We start from the raw sequence: 14,491 nt of genomic DNA, 5'->3' as shown, positions 1-14,491 counted from the left end.
TTCCCAATGGAAAATTTTACTTTTTCATTCATTCATTCATCCATTTATTTGTCATGTTTTAAAAACTTTACTGTATGCCAGGCTCTATTCTTGATTTTGATAATAGATCAATCAACAAAACCAACAAACTGCCTACCCTCGGGGAGCTTATATTCTAGCGGGGGATCACGTAATAAAAATAATATACTGCAGTTGTGGGCAGTAGTGAATGTCATGAAGAAAAATTAAGTGACTTAGGGAGGGCTCTAGTTTAGACAGGGTTAATAAGGAAGACCTCTCTTGATAACGTGATGTTTGAACAGAAACCGTGAATGAGGTTCAAGCAAGCTGTACAGCTCTCTGGGGGAAGAGGAACAGCAGGAAGAAGAAAGGGCAAGTGCAAAGGTCTGAACTGGGAACACATTCGGTATGTAAGAAATCACAAGTATTTCTGGAACCCAGCAAGAGAGAGAGAAAGGGCAGTCAAAAATGAGGTACAAACCGCAACCAGCAAACAGGTTATGGGAGGTCTTATAGACACAGTAAGATTGAGAATGTTATTCTGAGTGTGAGCAGGGAAGAGCATGATCAAATGTATTTTTAAAGACATAACTTGGCTGGGCATGATGGCTCATCCCAGCACTTCGGGAGGCCAAGGTGGGCAGATCACTTGAAGTCAGGAGTTTGAGACCAGACTGACCAACATGGAGAAACCCCATCTCTACTAAAAATACAAAATTAGCTGGGCATGGTGGCACATGCCTGTAATCTCCGCTACTTGAGAGGCTGAGGCAGGAGAATTGCTTGAACCTGGGAGGCACAGGTTAGGGTGAGCCGAGATTGTGCCATTGCATGCCAGCCTGGGCAACAGGAGCAAAACTCCATCTCAAAAAAAAAAAACAAAAAACAAAGACATAACTCTGTTGCTATGTAGACAAAAAACTGTAGGGGAGCAAAAGATGAAGGTGTAAACTAATTAGGGGCCATAGAGTAACCCAGGTAAAAGGTGGCGGTGGTTTGGCCCTGAGCATCAGTGTCGGAGGGTGTGATGAATGGCTGGCTTCAGAAAGTCTGTTTTAAGGTAGAGCTGTCAAGATTTGCAAATGGACTGGATGACAGGCACAAGAAAGTCTGGATAGCCCCAAGGTTTTCAGCCTGAGCAGCTGGCAAAGTGATATATGATATGATGGAATGGATACTTTACATGTCCTCAGGGAGGGAAGGAGCATCTGACACAAGGTGATGAGATGACTGGTAGTCCACATGTAAAAGGAATTAGATTCATACCTCGCCCTGCATAAGAAGTTAAGTTCCCCATGTATTTATGACCTAAATGAAAAAAGCAATATTTTCATATTTTTTTCTTTTTTTGAGACAGAGTTGCACTCTTGTTGCCCAGGCTGGAGTGCAGTGGCATGATCTTGGCTCACTGCAACCACCACCTCCCAGTTTCAAGTGCCTCAGCCTCCTGAGTAGCTGGAATTACAGGCATGCACCACCACACCCAGCTAATTTTGTATTATTCGTAGAGACAAGGTTTCACCGTAGTGGTCAGGCTGGTCTTGAACTCCTGACCTCAAGTGATCTACCCACCTCGGCCTCCCAAAGTGCTGGGATTACAGGCATGAGCCATTGCACCTGGCCTAACTTTTGTATTTTAAAAAGAAAGATAAGAAAAATAATTATGGCCTTATTCATAAGTAGGACATGGTTTCCTAAACAAAATGCAAAAGCTAAATCAAACAAATTAAAAATAAATAAACTTTATTATTTAAAGCTTCTAAAATTTTCTCTGAAACAAAAACCCAAAATCAAATTGAGAAGACAAGCCACAGAGTGAAAGGAGACATTATTAATGCATATAAATGACAAAGAATTAGTATACGGTGTTAGAAGCAAATTTTTGGTGCCACAAAGGAAATAGCACTTGAACATAAATTTTCTCAGCAAGGCAATTTTTACTTCTATAGAAGGGTGCATTGCAGATGGAGCAATGGTGAGTGCACACCTGAATAGGGGAGGGAAAGGGGTTCTTATTCCTGATGCAGGTCACCCCTGCTGCTGTGTCATTCCCCTATTGCCTAGAATTGGACCACACAGTCTAAGCTAATTCCGATTGGCTATTTTAAAGAGAGCAGGGGTATGAGTCAGAGTGGCAGGGTGAGCAGTTTCAATGGGAAAGACAGTTATAGAACAGTCAACTAAAAGTGACTCAGATCAGAGTAGGTGACCAGGGGTGACTCAGGATGGAGCAGGTGATCAGGGGTGACTCAGGATGGAGCAGGTGACCAGGGGTGACTCAGGATGGAGCAGGTGACCAGGGGTGACTCAGGACACGGCAGGTGACCATGGGTACAGCTATGAACTACTGATTAGAGCTGGCGGGAATGTTGTTTACTGAAACTAGAGGAAGAGGACAAGGAAGTTAAACTTTAAAATGGAGAACAAAGAACACAGAAACAACATACTGGCATACTGATTCTTTGAAGAGAAATTTGGAATTCACTGTATTCAACAACTAGATGTACAAAAAACAACAAAAAATCAATTTGAAGAGGACACGCTGACAAAAGCAGGCAAAATATGTGAAAAGGCCAAGGACAGAAGAGGAAACTGAATGACCAATCCAACAAATGACAATTGCTCAAGCTCATCAGTAATCAAGGACACACACATCGAATAGCGGGCATCATCATTTGATACTTATCAGCTTAGCACAAATGAAAGTGTCTGACAGCGCAAGAATTAGCCAGGAAACGAAGACATGAGAAAATTCCTGTATGCGACTGGGAATTGTCAATTCCTGCCATCACTGAGGGAAACAATTAGGCAAGAAGCAAGTCTGCTTCTCGGATATACCATACATGGAGACAAATGGCAGTATTGTTTATACATCTGTAAAAGCTAACACTTGGAAAGTTTTGGAAGAAACAGTCTTCCATGGACTTCCTGTTCTCCTACAGGCTTACTACGTGCACCAAGACTATAAATCTTGACTAGTCTTTACAAGATCCATTTTTCAGGGTCGTAGTTGCAGGGAGGAACCTCAAAGGATGAAGTGACAGCCTGTTCTTAGCTCCAGGACAAAGAGTGGGCTTGCCTACTGCCTGCTGTAGGTCCACATGGCACCCCAGCTTAGGGTTGGACCCTAAGCTTAGACTAATTAGCTTAGACTAATCGGAATTAATCGGTCCTCTACTGTAACTGTAACCCATTGCATGTGCAGGAGTCATATAGCCTCTGCTTCACCTGGTGGGCATCAGAGTTTGGGGCACCAGTGCAAATACACTGATACTGGCCATTGCTTTAGTTGTGAATAATAAATGAAGTCTTTTGTCTCTGATTCGGAAATCTTAAGTCTTCTGCCAGAATCCATGAAACTGGGGCAGCAGCCTCACTAGTGAATCTGCAAGTAGTGAGTGAAATCTCAGCCTCTTCACAGTTCTTGACAGAAGCCACCCAAATATCCATTATCATCATCATCATGATTAAATTGTATGATTCACGTGAAATGGAGACAGAGCAGAGACCCCTTTGAGGGGCCTGTCACTCCTCCCCACCAAGCATGTATAAATACAGAAATAAAGGAAAATCTTGAGTTCCTTCAAGGGAAATTCCAGGCACCCAGCTAGCCCTGAGGAGTAAGTGAGCAACCTGATAAGCAAGAAGGTAATTACAGCTACAACAATAGCCAAGAAAGTGAGAGCCAAAGGTTCAGTTCCCTATAGAAACCAAAGATAGCATCTTAATATATATCCCTTAATATATATCAAGAAACCTGGACCCCACCAAATGGAAAATGACATCTACTGGCACATAGACCTTAGATACAGAGGAATTGGGACTGAACTCTGACTGCCATTTTTTGTTTTGAATTTTTTCCTGAGAGGCCTGGAGGAAGTCACGCCTACAGGTCAGAGCTGAGAATTCCTTTCTGCAGACCCCTAGTCTTTAGACAAAATTTCACCCCCTTAACCAATTTGCAAATCAGAAAATATTTGAATCTACCCATGACCCGTGCCTCACCCCACACTTTAAGATATCCCACGCTTTTTGGCCAAACCAATGTAAAACCTCCATGTATTGATTTATGACTTTGCCTATAACTTCTGCCTTCCCACCTTTAAAAACCCTTACATGCAAGCCATTAGGGAGGTTTGGTCCTAGAGCTGAGTGGTTCTCCTTGCTTGGTGCCCTGTTTTAAATGCCTCACTTTCTTTCACTGCTAATCCCAGGGTCAGTGTTTGGCTTTGCTATGCCATATGGTTGAACCCAAGTTCAGTTTGGTAACAAATTGAAATGCAATACACTAGTTAAATGCATGTAGCTACATCTGTTATTAAATTGCAAAAGCATAATGTTCAGTGAAAAAAGTCTGTTAGAGAGTGATGTAGTCAACAAAAGTTTGATACTTTGCTATATACAGTTAATGGAGCCATTCATCTGTAGAATTAATACAGTGTCATTCTGCGAATGAAAAACATCAGTTTAAGGACAGGGAGGGAAGTATGGAGGGGCTTCCAGGATCCCTGGGTATGTTGTTTCTTAAGGAAAAAAGAACTGTCGCAAATCTGGAAAATGTTACAGTTTTGAAGATGAGAATATAGGCATTGGTTATGTTGTTTTTATGCTTTTGTGTATTTGAAGTTATCCATAGTTTCAGAATGTCAGTGATAATGGAGCTTCCCATTTTGTTCCATCAATCTGTCTAAGACTCACAGAATTGCCTCACACTTCCCTTTAAATATGACTCTTCGTTCTCACAGTTGGTGGCTTAATGTTTCCAAAGGTATAAATACGTGTTTTTGTAGGTGGACACTTCTCTCAAATTAAAACATCCCCTAGACCAGAAACCTGGGGGGAACCTCATTAATTGGCCAGACAGGAAATCAGAGACACTTATGTTAAAAAAAAAAATATTAAAGTCCTAATGTGAAGGCAGAGAAAGGACCCACGCTGCTCACTGTCTGTGGCCTGATGCCTCCATCTCTTTCTGTGGGGCCTTTGTCCCTGGTCTCCCTCTCCTGACCCAGATGAATGAATGAAATGAACTAATATGTACACAGACTCTGTGTACATATGGCTTTGATTTGGGAGAAAAGATGAATCACTCTGAGCTGGTAATCTGATCTTTGCCCTTCTGCTAGTAAACAGTTGAAAGATACTTAATACATTCTCTGCCTGCCTTTTAAAACCAGAATAGCAAATAAAAGCCCTAGAGGGGCCTGGGCTGGATGGGGGAAGCCATTTATCACCTTCAGGGAAAAGAGAATGTAAATAGGTCCACATTTATTCTCTGGTCCTCCTTTGGCTAGGGCGGCCTTAGAAATACTCACCTTGTTTCAGTTAGCAGGCCAAGGGTCAGCGGTCAACAGAGCCGCTCCAGCAAGCTCTGTGTGGTGCCTCAAACAGGCCACACAAAGAGATGCTGTTTAAAACCAGAATTCCTTTCACCCTGAGTAAGTTTCCAAAGCAAAGGGGTCACCCGGTGAGTGTTGGTGGAGTCCTCACTGTTTGTCCTGCCCCTTGCTACAGAGGACATCTGGCAAATGAAGACCAAAAAATGAAAGAAATCTGTCCCAGATCTGCCTTCTCTGAGTGTTGGAATTTCTCATGCAAATGTTGCTTCGGATGTGCCGACTCTGGACTTGAGTAGGTGAAGCGTGAACAGACTGATCACCTGGCTGTGAGATGAGAGCAGGATGACGATCACTCACTGGGACATGTCAGGCCAACTGGGAAGAGTCAGGTAGCTCAAGACCTAGAGATTCTCGTCAGGGAGAGCACAAAGGGGCAGAGTCTACAGCTGAGGTCCAGGCACAGAGGCTGGGCTAGGAGAGACAGTGTCCTCAGTGACTGTGACAACAACATGTCCTCTATCACCACCTGCTTCCACAAGGCCCCAGCCCTGGATGACCTGTAGACTCAGGTCTGAGGCTCGACTTCAGCCCGTCTCATGAACAGAATCCAGAGCTCCGGGACTGAGAGTGGTGGCAGGGCCCAGGGACAGTGACATCCAGTAGAATAAGCATGACTCCCCAAACCAGAGGGAGTGTCGGACACCTCCACCCAGCCTCAGGCAGCTGACTTCACAAAAGGAGGCCAAAAGGAAAGAAAAAGGTGACAAGATGTGCTTTGATGACTGATGTGCAGGCTCCTAGGGAACGTTCAGAAATCAGCTGGGATTTGGGAGGACTTTTGAATTTTCCTTTTGCAATAGCATGTTGAAGAAAAGCTAGCTAATATACTCTATGTGTAATTCCATGTCAGTATGCGTGATTTCGTAGGTGGCAACCAAAGGCAAGACGTTCCTGTGCCAAATGGCATTGCCAACACTAAGGTCCTCAGTAACAGTGTGTCTTTTGTTGTATTGGTTTGCTAGGGCTGCCAGAACAAAGTTCCACAAACTGGTTGCCTTACACAGCAAAAGTGTGTTGTCTCACAATTTCTGAAGAAGAGAAGTCTGAGAATAAGGTGTTGGCAGGGCTGTTCCTTCTAAAGGCCAGAGGAGAATCTGTTGCAGGCCTCTCTTCTTGGCTTGAGGACAACCATCTTCTCCCCATGTCTCTTCACATCAGCTTCCCTCTAGGCATGTCTGGGTCCAAATCTCCCCTTTATATATATATATATATATATTTTTTTTTTTTTTTTTTTTTTTGAGACAGAGTTTCACTCTTGTTGCCCAGGCTGGAGTGCAACGGTGCGATCTCAGCTCACTGCAACCTCTGCTTCCCGGGTTCAAGTGATTCTCCTGCCTCAACCTCCCATGTAGCTGGGATTACAGGTGCCCGCCACCATGGCCAGCTAGTTTTTTTACATTTTCAGCAGAGACGGGGTTTCACCCATGTTGGCAAGGCTGGTCTCGAACTCCTGACCTCAGGTGAGCCACCCACCTTGGCCTCCCAAAGTGCTGGGACTACAGCATGAGCCACCACACCAGGCCAAATCTCCCCTTTTTATAAGGACACTGGTCATATTGAGTTAGGTGCCTACTCTACTCTAGTTTGACCTCTTTTATCTCGATCACATCTTCAAAAATCCTGTTTCCAGGCCAGGCACGATGCTCACGCCTGTAATCCCAGCACTTTGGGAGGCCGACATGGGCAGATCACAAGGTCAGGAGTTCAAAACCAGCTTGACCAACATGGTGCAATCCCGTCTGTACTAAAAATACAAAAATTAGCTGGGCATGGTGGTGCACACCTGTAATCCCAGTTACTCAGGAGGCTGAAGCAGGAGAATTGCCTGAACCTGGGAGGCAGAGGTTGCAGTGAGCCAAGATTGTGCCACTGCACTCCAGCCTGGGCAACAGAGTAAGACTCTGTCTCAAAAAAAAAAAAAAATCCTGTTTCCAAATGCAGTTGCATTCTGAGATACTAAGGGTTAGGACTTGGACCTAGATATTTTGGGGGACACAATTCAACCCTTATTTGCCAAATCACTTTTTAGAATGATTAAGGCAATTAACAATCTTGTTAAAGTGAAGAAACAACCCACAGAACGGGAGAAAATATTTGCAAACTACCCATTTGGCAAGGGATTAATAACCAGAATATATAAGAGGCTCAAACAACTCAACAGGAAAAAATCTAGTAATCCAAATAAAAAAATCGGAAATGAATAGACATTTATCAAAAGACTTACAAATGGCAAACAGGCATATATGAAAAGGGGCTCATCATCAGTGATCATCAGAGAAATGCAAATCAAACCCACAGTGAGATATCATCTCACCCCAGTTAAAATGGTTTTTATCCAAAAGACAGGCAATAACAAATGCTGGTGAGGATGTGGAGAAAAGGGAATGCTTGTACACTGTTGGCGGGAATGTAAATTAGTACAACCACTCTGGAGGACAGTTTGGAGGCTCCTCAAAAAACTAAAAATAGAGCTAGCATATGACCTAGCAATTCCACTGCTGGGTATACACCCAAAAGAAAGGAACTCAGTATATTAAGAGATACCTGCACTCCCACATTGTTGCAGCACTGTCCACAGCAGCTAAGATTTAGAAGTAAACTAACAGTCCCTCAACAGATGAACAGATAAGGAAAATGTGGTATATCTACACAATGGAGTACTATTCAGCCATAAAATGAATGAGATCCTGTCATTTGCAAAACATGAATGGAATGAAACTGGAGGACATTATGTTAAGTGAAATAAGCCAGGCACAGAAAGACAGACACCACATGTGCTCACTTATTTGTGGGATCTACAAATTAAAACAATTGAAATCATGGACATAGAGAGTAGGAAGGATGATTACCGGAGGCCGAGAAGGGTAGTATAGGGCTGGGGGGATGAAGTGGGAATGGTTCATGGGTACCAAAAAAAAAAAAAAAAAATAGAAAGAATGAATATTACCTACTATTTGATAGCACAACAGGGAGACTATGGTCAATAATAATTTTAAAATAACTAAAAGAGTATAATTGGAGGGCCGGGCACAGTGGCTCATGCCTGTAATCTCAGCACTTTGAGAGGCTGAGGAGGGCAGATCACTTGAAGTTGGGAGTTCGAGACCAGCTTGACCAACATGGACCAACACCCCATCTCTACTAAAAATACAAAATTAGCCAGGCATGGTGGCGCATACCTGTAATCCCAGCTACTCAGGAGGCTGAGGCAGGAGAATCACTTAAACCCGGGAGACAGAGGTTGTGGTGAGCAGAGATCATACCATTGCACTCCAGCCTGGGCAACAAGAGCTAAACTCCATCTTGGGGGAAAAAAAAAAAGAGTATGATTGTATTGTTTCTACCACAAAGAATAAACGCTTGAGGGGATGGATACCCCATTCTTCATGATGTGCCTGTTTCACACTGCACGCCTGTATCAAACATCTCATGTACCCCATAAACATATAGCTGTACTGTGTACCCACAAAAATTAAAAATAAAAAAATTTTTTGAAGATTTTTTAAATCTTGTCAACAGTGCATTATAACATCGTGTTTTTGCAATTTCCTTAGCATCAAGTGCCATCTTTTTAAAAAAGAATTGCTTATTGATAGGTTTTTAGAGCCTGGCAATTCATTTTTTTGTTGTTGTTGATGGAGTTTTTCTCCGTCGCCCAGCATGGAGTGTAGCGGCACAATCTCAGCTCACTGCAACCTCCACCCACCAGGTTCAGGCAATTTTTCTGCCTCAGTCTCCTGAGTAGCTGGGATTTTAGGCACCCACCACCACACCTGGCTAATTTTTGTATTTTTAGTAGAGACAAAGTTTTGCCATGTTGGCCAGGCTGGTCTCGAACTCCTGACCTCATCCACCCGCCTCATCCTCCCAAAGTGCTGGGATTACAGGCATCAGCCACTGCGCCCAGACAGCAATTCATTCTTCAGTAAACTGGCCATATATAAATTGGCCATTTGAGTTATTTCACAAAATATAAGACTATCTCTCCCCTTATAGTAGCTATTGTTGCATGAGATGCCAGGAAGGACAGCCCGCAATAGAAGCTGAGTGCACAGATGCACTAGCAGGATTGCCGGTCCACATCCACCTCACTACACCTCCTAGAGATTACCATGAGCGTGGTGGGAAGAATATGCAATGTAGAATCAGAAGCACAGGGGTTCAAATCCCAGCTCTGGTACTATCTAAATGTGCTCTTTTGCCAACCTTTTGAAGCCTGTATTATCTCATACGAAAGATAATATTATCTTGTCCTTTTCACCCAACTTTTCGAGGATTAAAATATCCTAGCATGGGATATTGCTGCACCACACTCTGTGGTGCACTGTGGATGTCTAGCAGTGTGTGTAGACCCTAAAGCTGCTCTGAGGACCAGACTCTCCCCACAGAGTAAACAGGCCACACGTCATTAAGAGAACCAGATGCTCATGAACAACAGACCATTCGTATGGATTAGCGGGTTTCTGCAAGGAAGAAGAGGGCTTGATCATCTCATTATTTGTTCCATGTGTCAGAATTGAATCACAATGGAGCATTCATTGACCTAAAATCTAATTACTTGTCGTTATTTTTTTATTCAACCATTTCCTCCTTTCCTTGGTAAATATAATTTTTTTCTCATTCTAATGAAGCTCCTTGGAAACATCAAATCACTGCTTTATTTTAATCAGAGTAATTAACCAGTGATGGATGAGGCACAGGTAGGACATGGATTTGGTGGGGAAGTCTTCAGTGCACAAAGGATGGTGCCAATGTGGTTTTACATTGGTCCTTGAAAGAGTGGTGAGGTTGTGCCCACACCCCCAAATGTGTAAGGTCAGCTGTGACCCTTGGTGGGGCAAGAAGGCAAGACTGAAAAATGTAAATTGTCATATCATTTCCTCAAAATCAAAAGACAACTCTAACTTGATACTTACCTTCTGTGTATCTGTTCTCTGAGAAGTCAAGGACAGACTTATCTATAGAACATATCCCATCATCAGTTTATCCTCATACAATAGATTCTTTGAAATCAGCCCCACTTCCAATTTTTTTTTTTTTTTTTTTTTGAGATGGAGTCTAGCTCTGTTACCCAGGCTGGAGTGCAAAGACACAATCTTGGCTTACTGCAACCTCTGCCTCCCAGGTTCAAGTGATTCTCCCACCTCAGCCTCCCGAGTAGCTGGGATTACACCATGCCTGGCTAATTTTTTGTATTTTTAGTAGAGATGAGGTTTCCCCATGTTGGCCAGGCTGGTTTCAAACTCCTGACCTCAAGCTATCTGCCTGCCTCGGCCTCCCAAAGTGCTAGGATTGCAGGCGTGAGCCACCGTGACCTGCCCCCGCTTCCAATTTTGAAACAGATCTTACCCCTTTTCACATAAAGTCTGAGTTCATTGTGCACCTTCACCTTTTTGTATATAGGTCTTGCTCACACCAATGGATGCACCAGGTCCAAGCTGTGGGTACTTCCTGTGGTGTCGGTCACTTCTTCTGAGACCTAGAGGAACACTGCACACAGCTGTGGCATTTCACACATCCCTGCACCCCAGGGGACAGCCCAGAGGGAACCTTGACTCTTTGGCTGCTTCAATGTATCTGGCCAAAGACCAGAGCTCCTCCTTTGGCGATCAGTCCTCTACACACCAAGGTCCCTGCGGTCTTGCCATTTTTCTAGAGCACTTCCCAGAGAGCAGGACTCAGGACTCAGAGGCCCAACCTCAGGAGACACTTCTCTCTATGCCTATCTCTCTCTCCTCTGTCTCTCCCTCTATTTCTGTGTCTGTCTTTCTGTGTCTTTGTCTCTCCTGTCTTTGTCTCTCTGTCTCTCTATCTCTGTTTCTCCCTCTCTGTCTCTGTCTCTGCCTCTCTCTCACACACACACAGACACGCACACACACACCCCTCACATCTGTCACTTCTTTCCATAACCCATGGGGTTTGTTGTATTGTTGTTGCTTGCTTGCTGTTTTGCTTTGCCACTGTCAGGTCCTTTCTCAGGTGCTGCAGAGATCTAGCTACTGCTGGAATGAAGAAAAGGGAAAGGGGAGAGGAAGAAGGAGAAAATAGCAGGGAGCAAAAAGAATTTGACCAATTTCTGAGAAAAGTGTAAAAATACTGTCTTCTCACACCATGAAATGCCTGCATTCCAACAGCAGCTTTGTGGGTGAGGGGAATGGTGATTCTGTCCCGTGGCCGGCAGAGCAGCCAGTGAAGGGCAGGTCATCTTGCAGGAATAGTTCTGTTGCAGTGTGGGCTAACATGCCTGGCTGTGGGGAGGAGCCTCTGCGCCTGCAAACAGGAGTGCCACGAGACACTTAGTGGAAAAAGCATTTCCAACAACAGCCTCCATTCCTGGCACTTTCGGATGTTTTATGAAGTTTCCCAATGTTTATTTCAACTGTCAAGTATATGATGTTTTCTTCATTTTACAGCAGAGGAAACTAAGGTGTCAAAAGTCTGAGCAACTTCTCCCAAAGTGTCCCTAACTCTTGAGTTTCCTAGGACAGTGACTGGCCCAACCACCCATTCAACAACTCAAGCCAGAAGCCCAATTCATCCTGCACTTCCCATCCTCGGCCACTTTCTCCCCCAACGTCCAGTCAGTCAAGCAGCCCCTATTGCCGGCTGCCCACCATTTGCCTCCACCTGCTTCAACCACCTTGTTTTCCACTTGGGTTTTTACAGTGTCATATCCGTGGTTTCCTGCCCACTCAGCTCTCCAATCAGGCTTTAAAAATATTGTTGTGGCCAGGCATGGTGGCTCATGCTTGTAATCTCAGCACTTCGGGAGGCCGAGGCAAGTGGATCATTTGAGGTCAGGAGTTTGAGACCAGCCTGGCCAACATGGCAAAACCTGTCTCTACTAAAAAATACAAAAAATTTAGCTGAGCGTTGTGACACAGGCCTGTAATCTCAGCTACTTGGAAGGCTGAGGCAGGAGAATTGCTTGAACATAGGAGGTGGAGCCAAGATTGTACCATTGCACTCCAGCCTGGGCAACAGAGCAAGAATCTCTCTCAAAAAATATAATAATAAATACATATGATATTTATACAGATATATTTGGGCTGGGCTTCTCTTTTGCCTAGTGGGGAAACCCACCGTAGGTTTTACTTTTAAAGAAGTCCCATTCACCTCCATTCTCAGGAAGAATCATGATGGATTTTCTCTCTAGACAGTTTGGTATAGCATTAGGCAGACGTCTGAAATTCCCATTTTCTCACCATCAGACTGAAACATACTTTTCTGAAATCTAAAATAATTTGAAGTTTAAGAGCCAGGATGGTTTTGATCTAGATATATGGCCTTAGCAACCAAAACTATTTTCCTTTTAAAAGTGATCTATTTTATTTTGTCAGAAACTTGGAAGACACACACACTCTGATCCATTTAATTCCTTAACGAGAATTAGCAATTCAGTCCATCAATCTGTTTCAACTTTCCACCTGGTCATTCCAAAACTTAGCCAAGTATCTTTTTATTATGTATTTTCTGAGCCACAATTTGGGGCAGAGACAGAAGCTGGTGGGCAGGGCATGGTATGGACAAATGACAGCATGGAGCTCCAGGGTCACATTGGGGGGCCTCCACTGGCTCTGAACGGTGTTCTCTGAACTCTTGAGACACCCTGAACCCCAGAGGCAGCAAGACCCCTGGAGGAGCAAAGGCTAAAGAACATAACAGGAGGCAGGATGTTTGCCTTCATTTTGGGAAATATTTTTTAAATGAGAAATAAGGAACTCTCATTGAGCAGAAAATGTTGGCTGTTCCTCACTCTTCTGATGCAACTTCTGCTCCACCCTCGCCTGCTCTGCCCTCTGCCCTTGCAGGTTACGGCTCCCCGATCTCCCCTCATTCATCAGGCACCTCAGCTGTCCTGAGGAGGGCATCATTCTGATTGTTCTGCATCATTTTCTCCTCCTCCTGCTCCACTAGGTACATACTGTTCATCCTTCCCACGTAAGGTTCACCATCTTGCCCATGGCCATGGACAGCAAGCGCTAGGGCCAGGTCTGGACCCACTCTTTTCTAAGCCATGCTGCTTTAAGGACCTGATCCGGCTGGAGCTCCTGAATGCTCAGACTTCCAGCACATCGAGAACTGCGATACATCTTCGTGATGAGATAGTTTAATACTTTAATCTCACTGTGGGGAAAGGGAAGTTCTGAGAAGATGGGCTGCCTTCAAGTTGAATGGATTCAGGCTTGCAACCAGAAGTCCTGATCTGAATCCTTATTTTGCCAGTTCTTAGGATTTTTGATAAATCAGGTGCTCCACCCTCCCCACACCCTGGAAATCAGATACTAATATATCATTCATAGGAATCAACCAAAATTATTGTTACAAGAAGCAGTCTTTACTGTCTGTTTCCTGGTAAGTAAGCACCGAGGTAGGGGCTGAATCTTCAACATAACCCTTGCCCTCATGGATCTTATGTCTTGTGAGGAGGTAACTGGAAAACAAACATCAAAACACATTAAAATTGTGCTGAAATACGTGAAACTCCTGGCACATAGTTGATTTCTGCATACATGATCTCCTTACTAGCTTAAAATTTGACCGTTTAAAAACAGAATCAAGGGCTGGATGGGGTGGCTCACGCCTATTATCCCAGCACTTTGGGAGGCTGAGGTGGGAGGATCACTTGAGACCAGGAGTTCAAGATCAGTCTGGCCAACAGGGCAAAACCCTGCCTCTACTAAAAAATACAAAAATGAATTGGGTGTTGTGGCAGGCACCTATAGTCCCAGCTACTTGGAAGGCTGAGGCAGGAGAATCGATTGAACCCAGGAGGCAGAGGTTTCGGTGAGCCGAGGTCACGTCTTATCTGGGAAGTCAGGCTGGACACCCAAGGCTGGAGCAGACATGCCCTGTGTGCCCTCAGCCCACTCAGAGGTAACAGCTTCCTGGCTGGCTGGCGTCAGCCCTGTCTGGAGGCTTCTGCAGGCCACTTTCACATGAGCTACAGCTTCCATACCCAGCCCTGCTCTGGGACCTGCGGACCATCAAACAGCATTTGCAAATCAGGCAAATTACTGTGGAAGGAATAAAGAAGTCTCAAAATTCAACAGAAAGAAACAAACAACCCAATTGAAAGTAGTAAAAAGACA

This window comes from Callithrix jacchus, chromosome 11 (genome assembly GCF_049354715.1).
Source record: "Callithrix jacchus isolate 240 chromosome 11, calJac240_pri, whole genome shotgun sequence".
Classification (NCBI taxonomy): domain Eukaryota; kingdom Metazoa; phylum Chordata; class Mammalia; order Primates; family Cebidae; genus Callithrix; species Callithrix jacchus.
The sequence above is the reverse complement of the archived record's forward strand: the minus strand, read 5'-3'. Positions refer to the sequence as shown.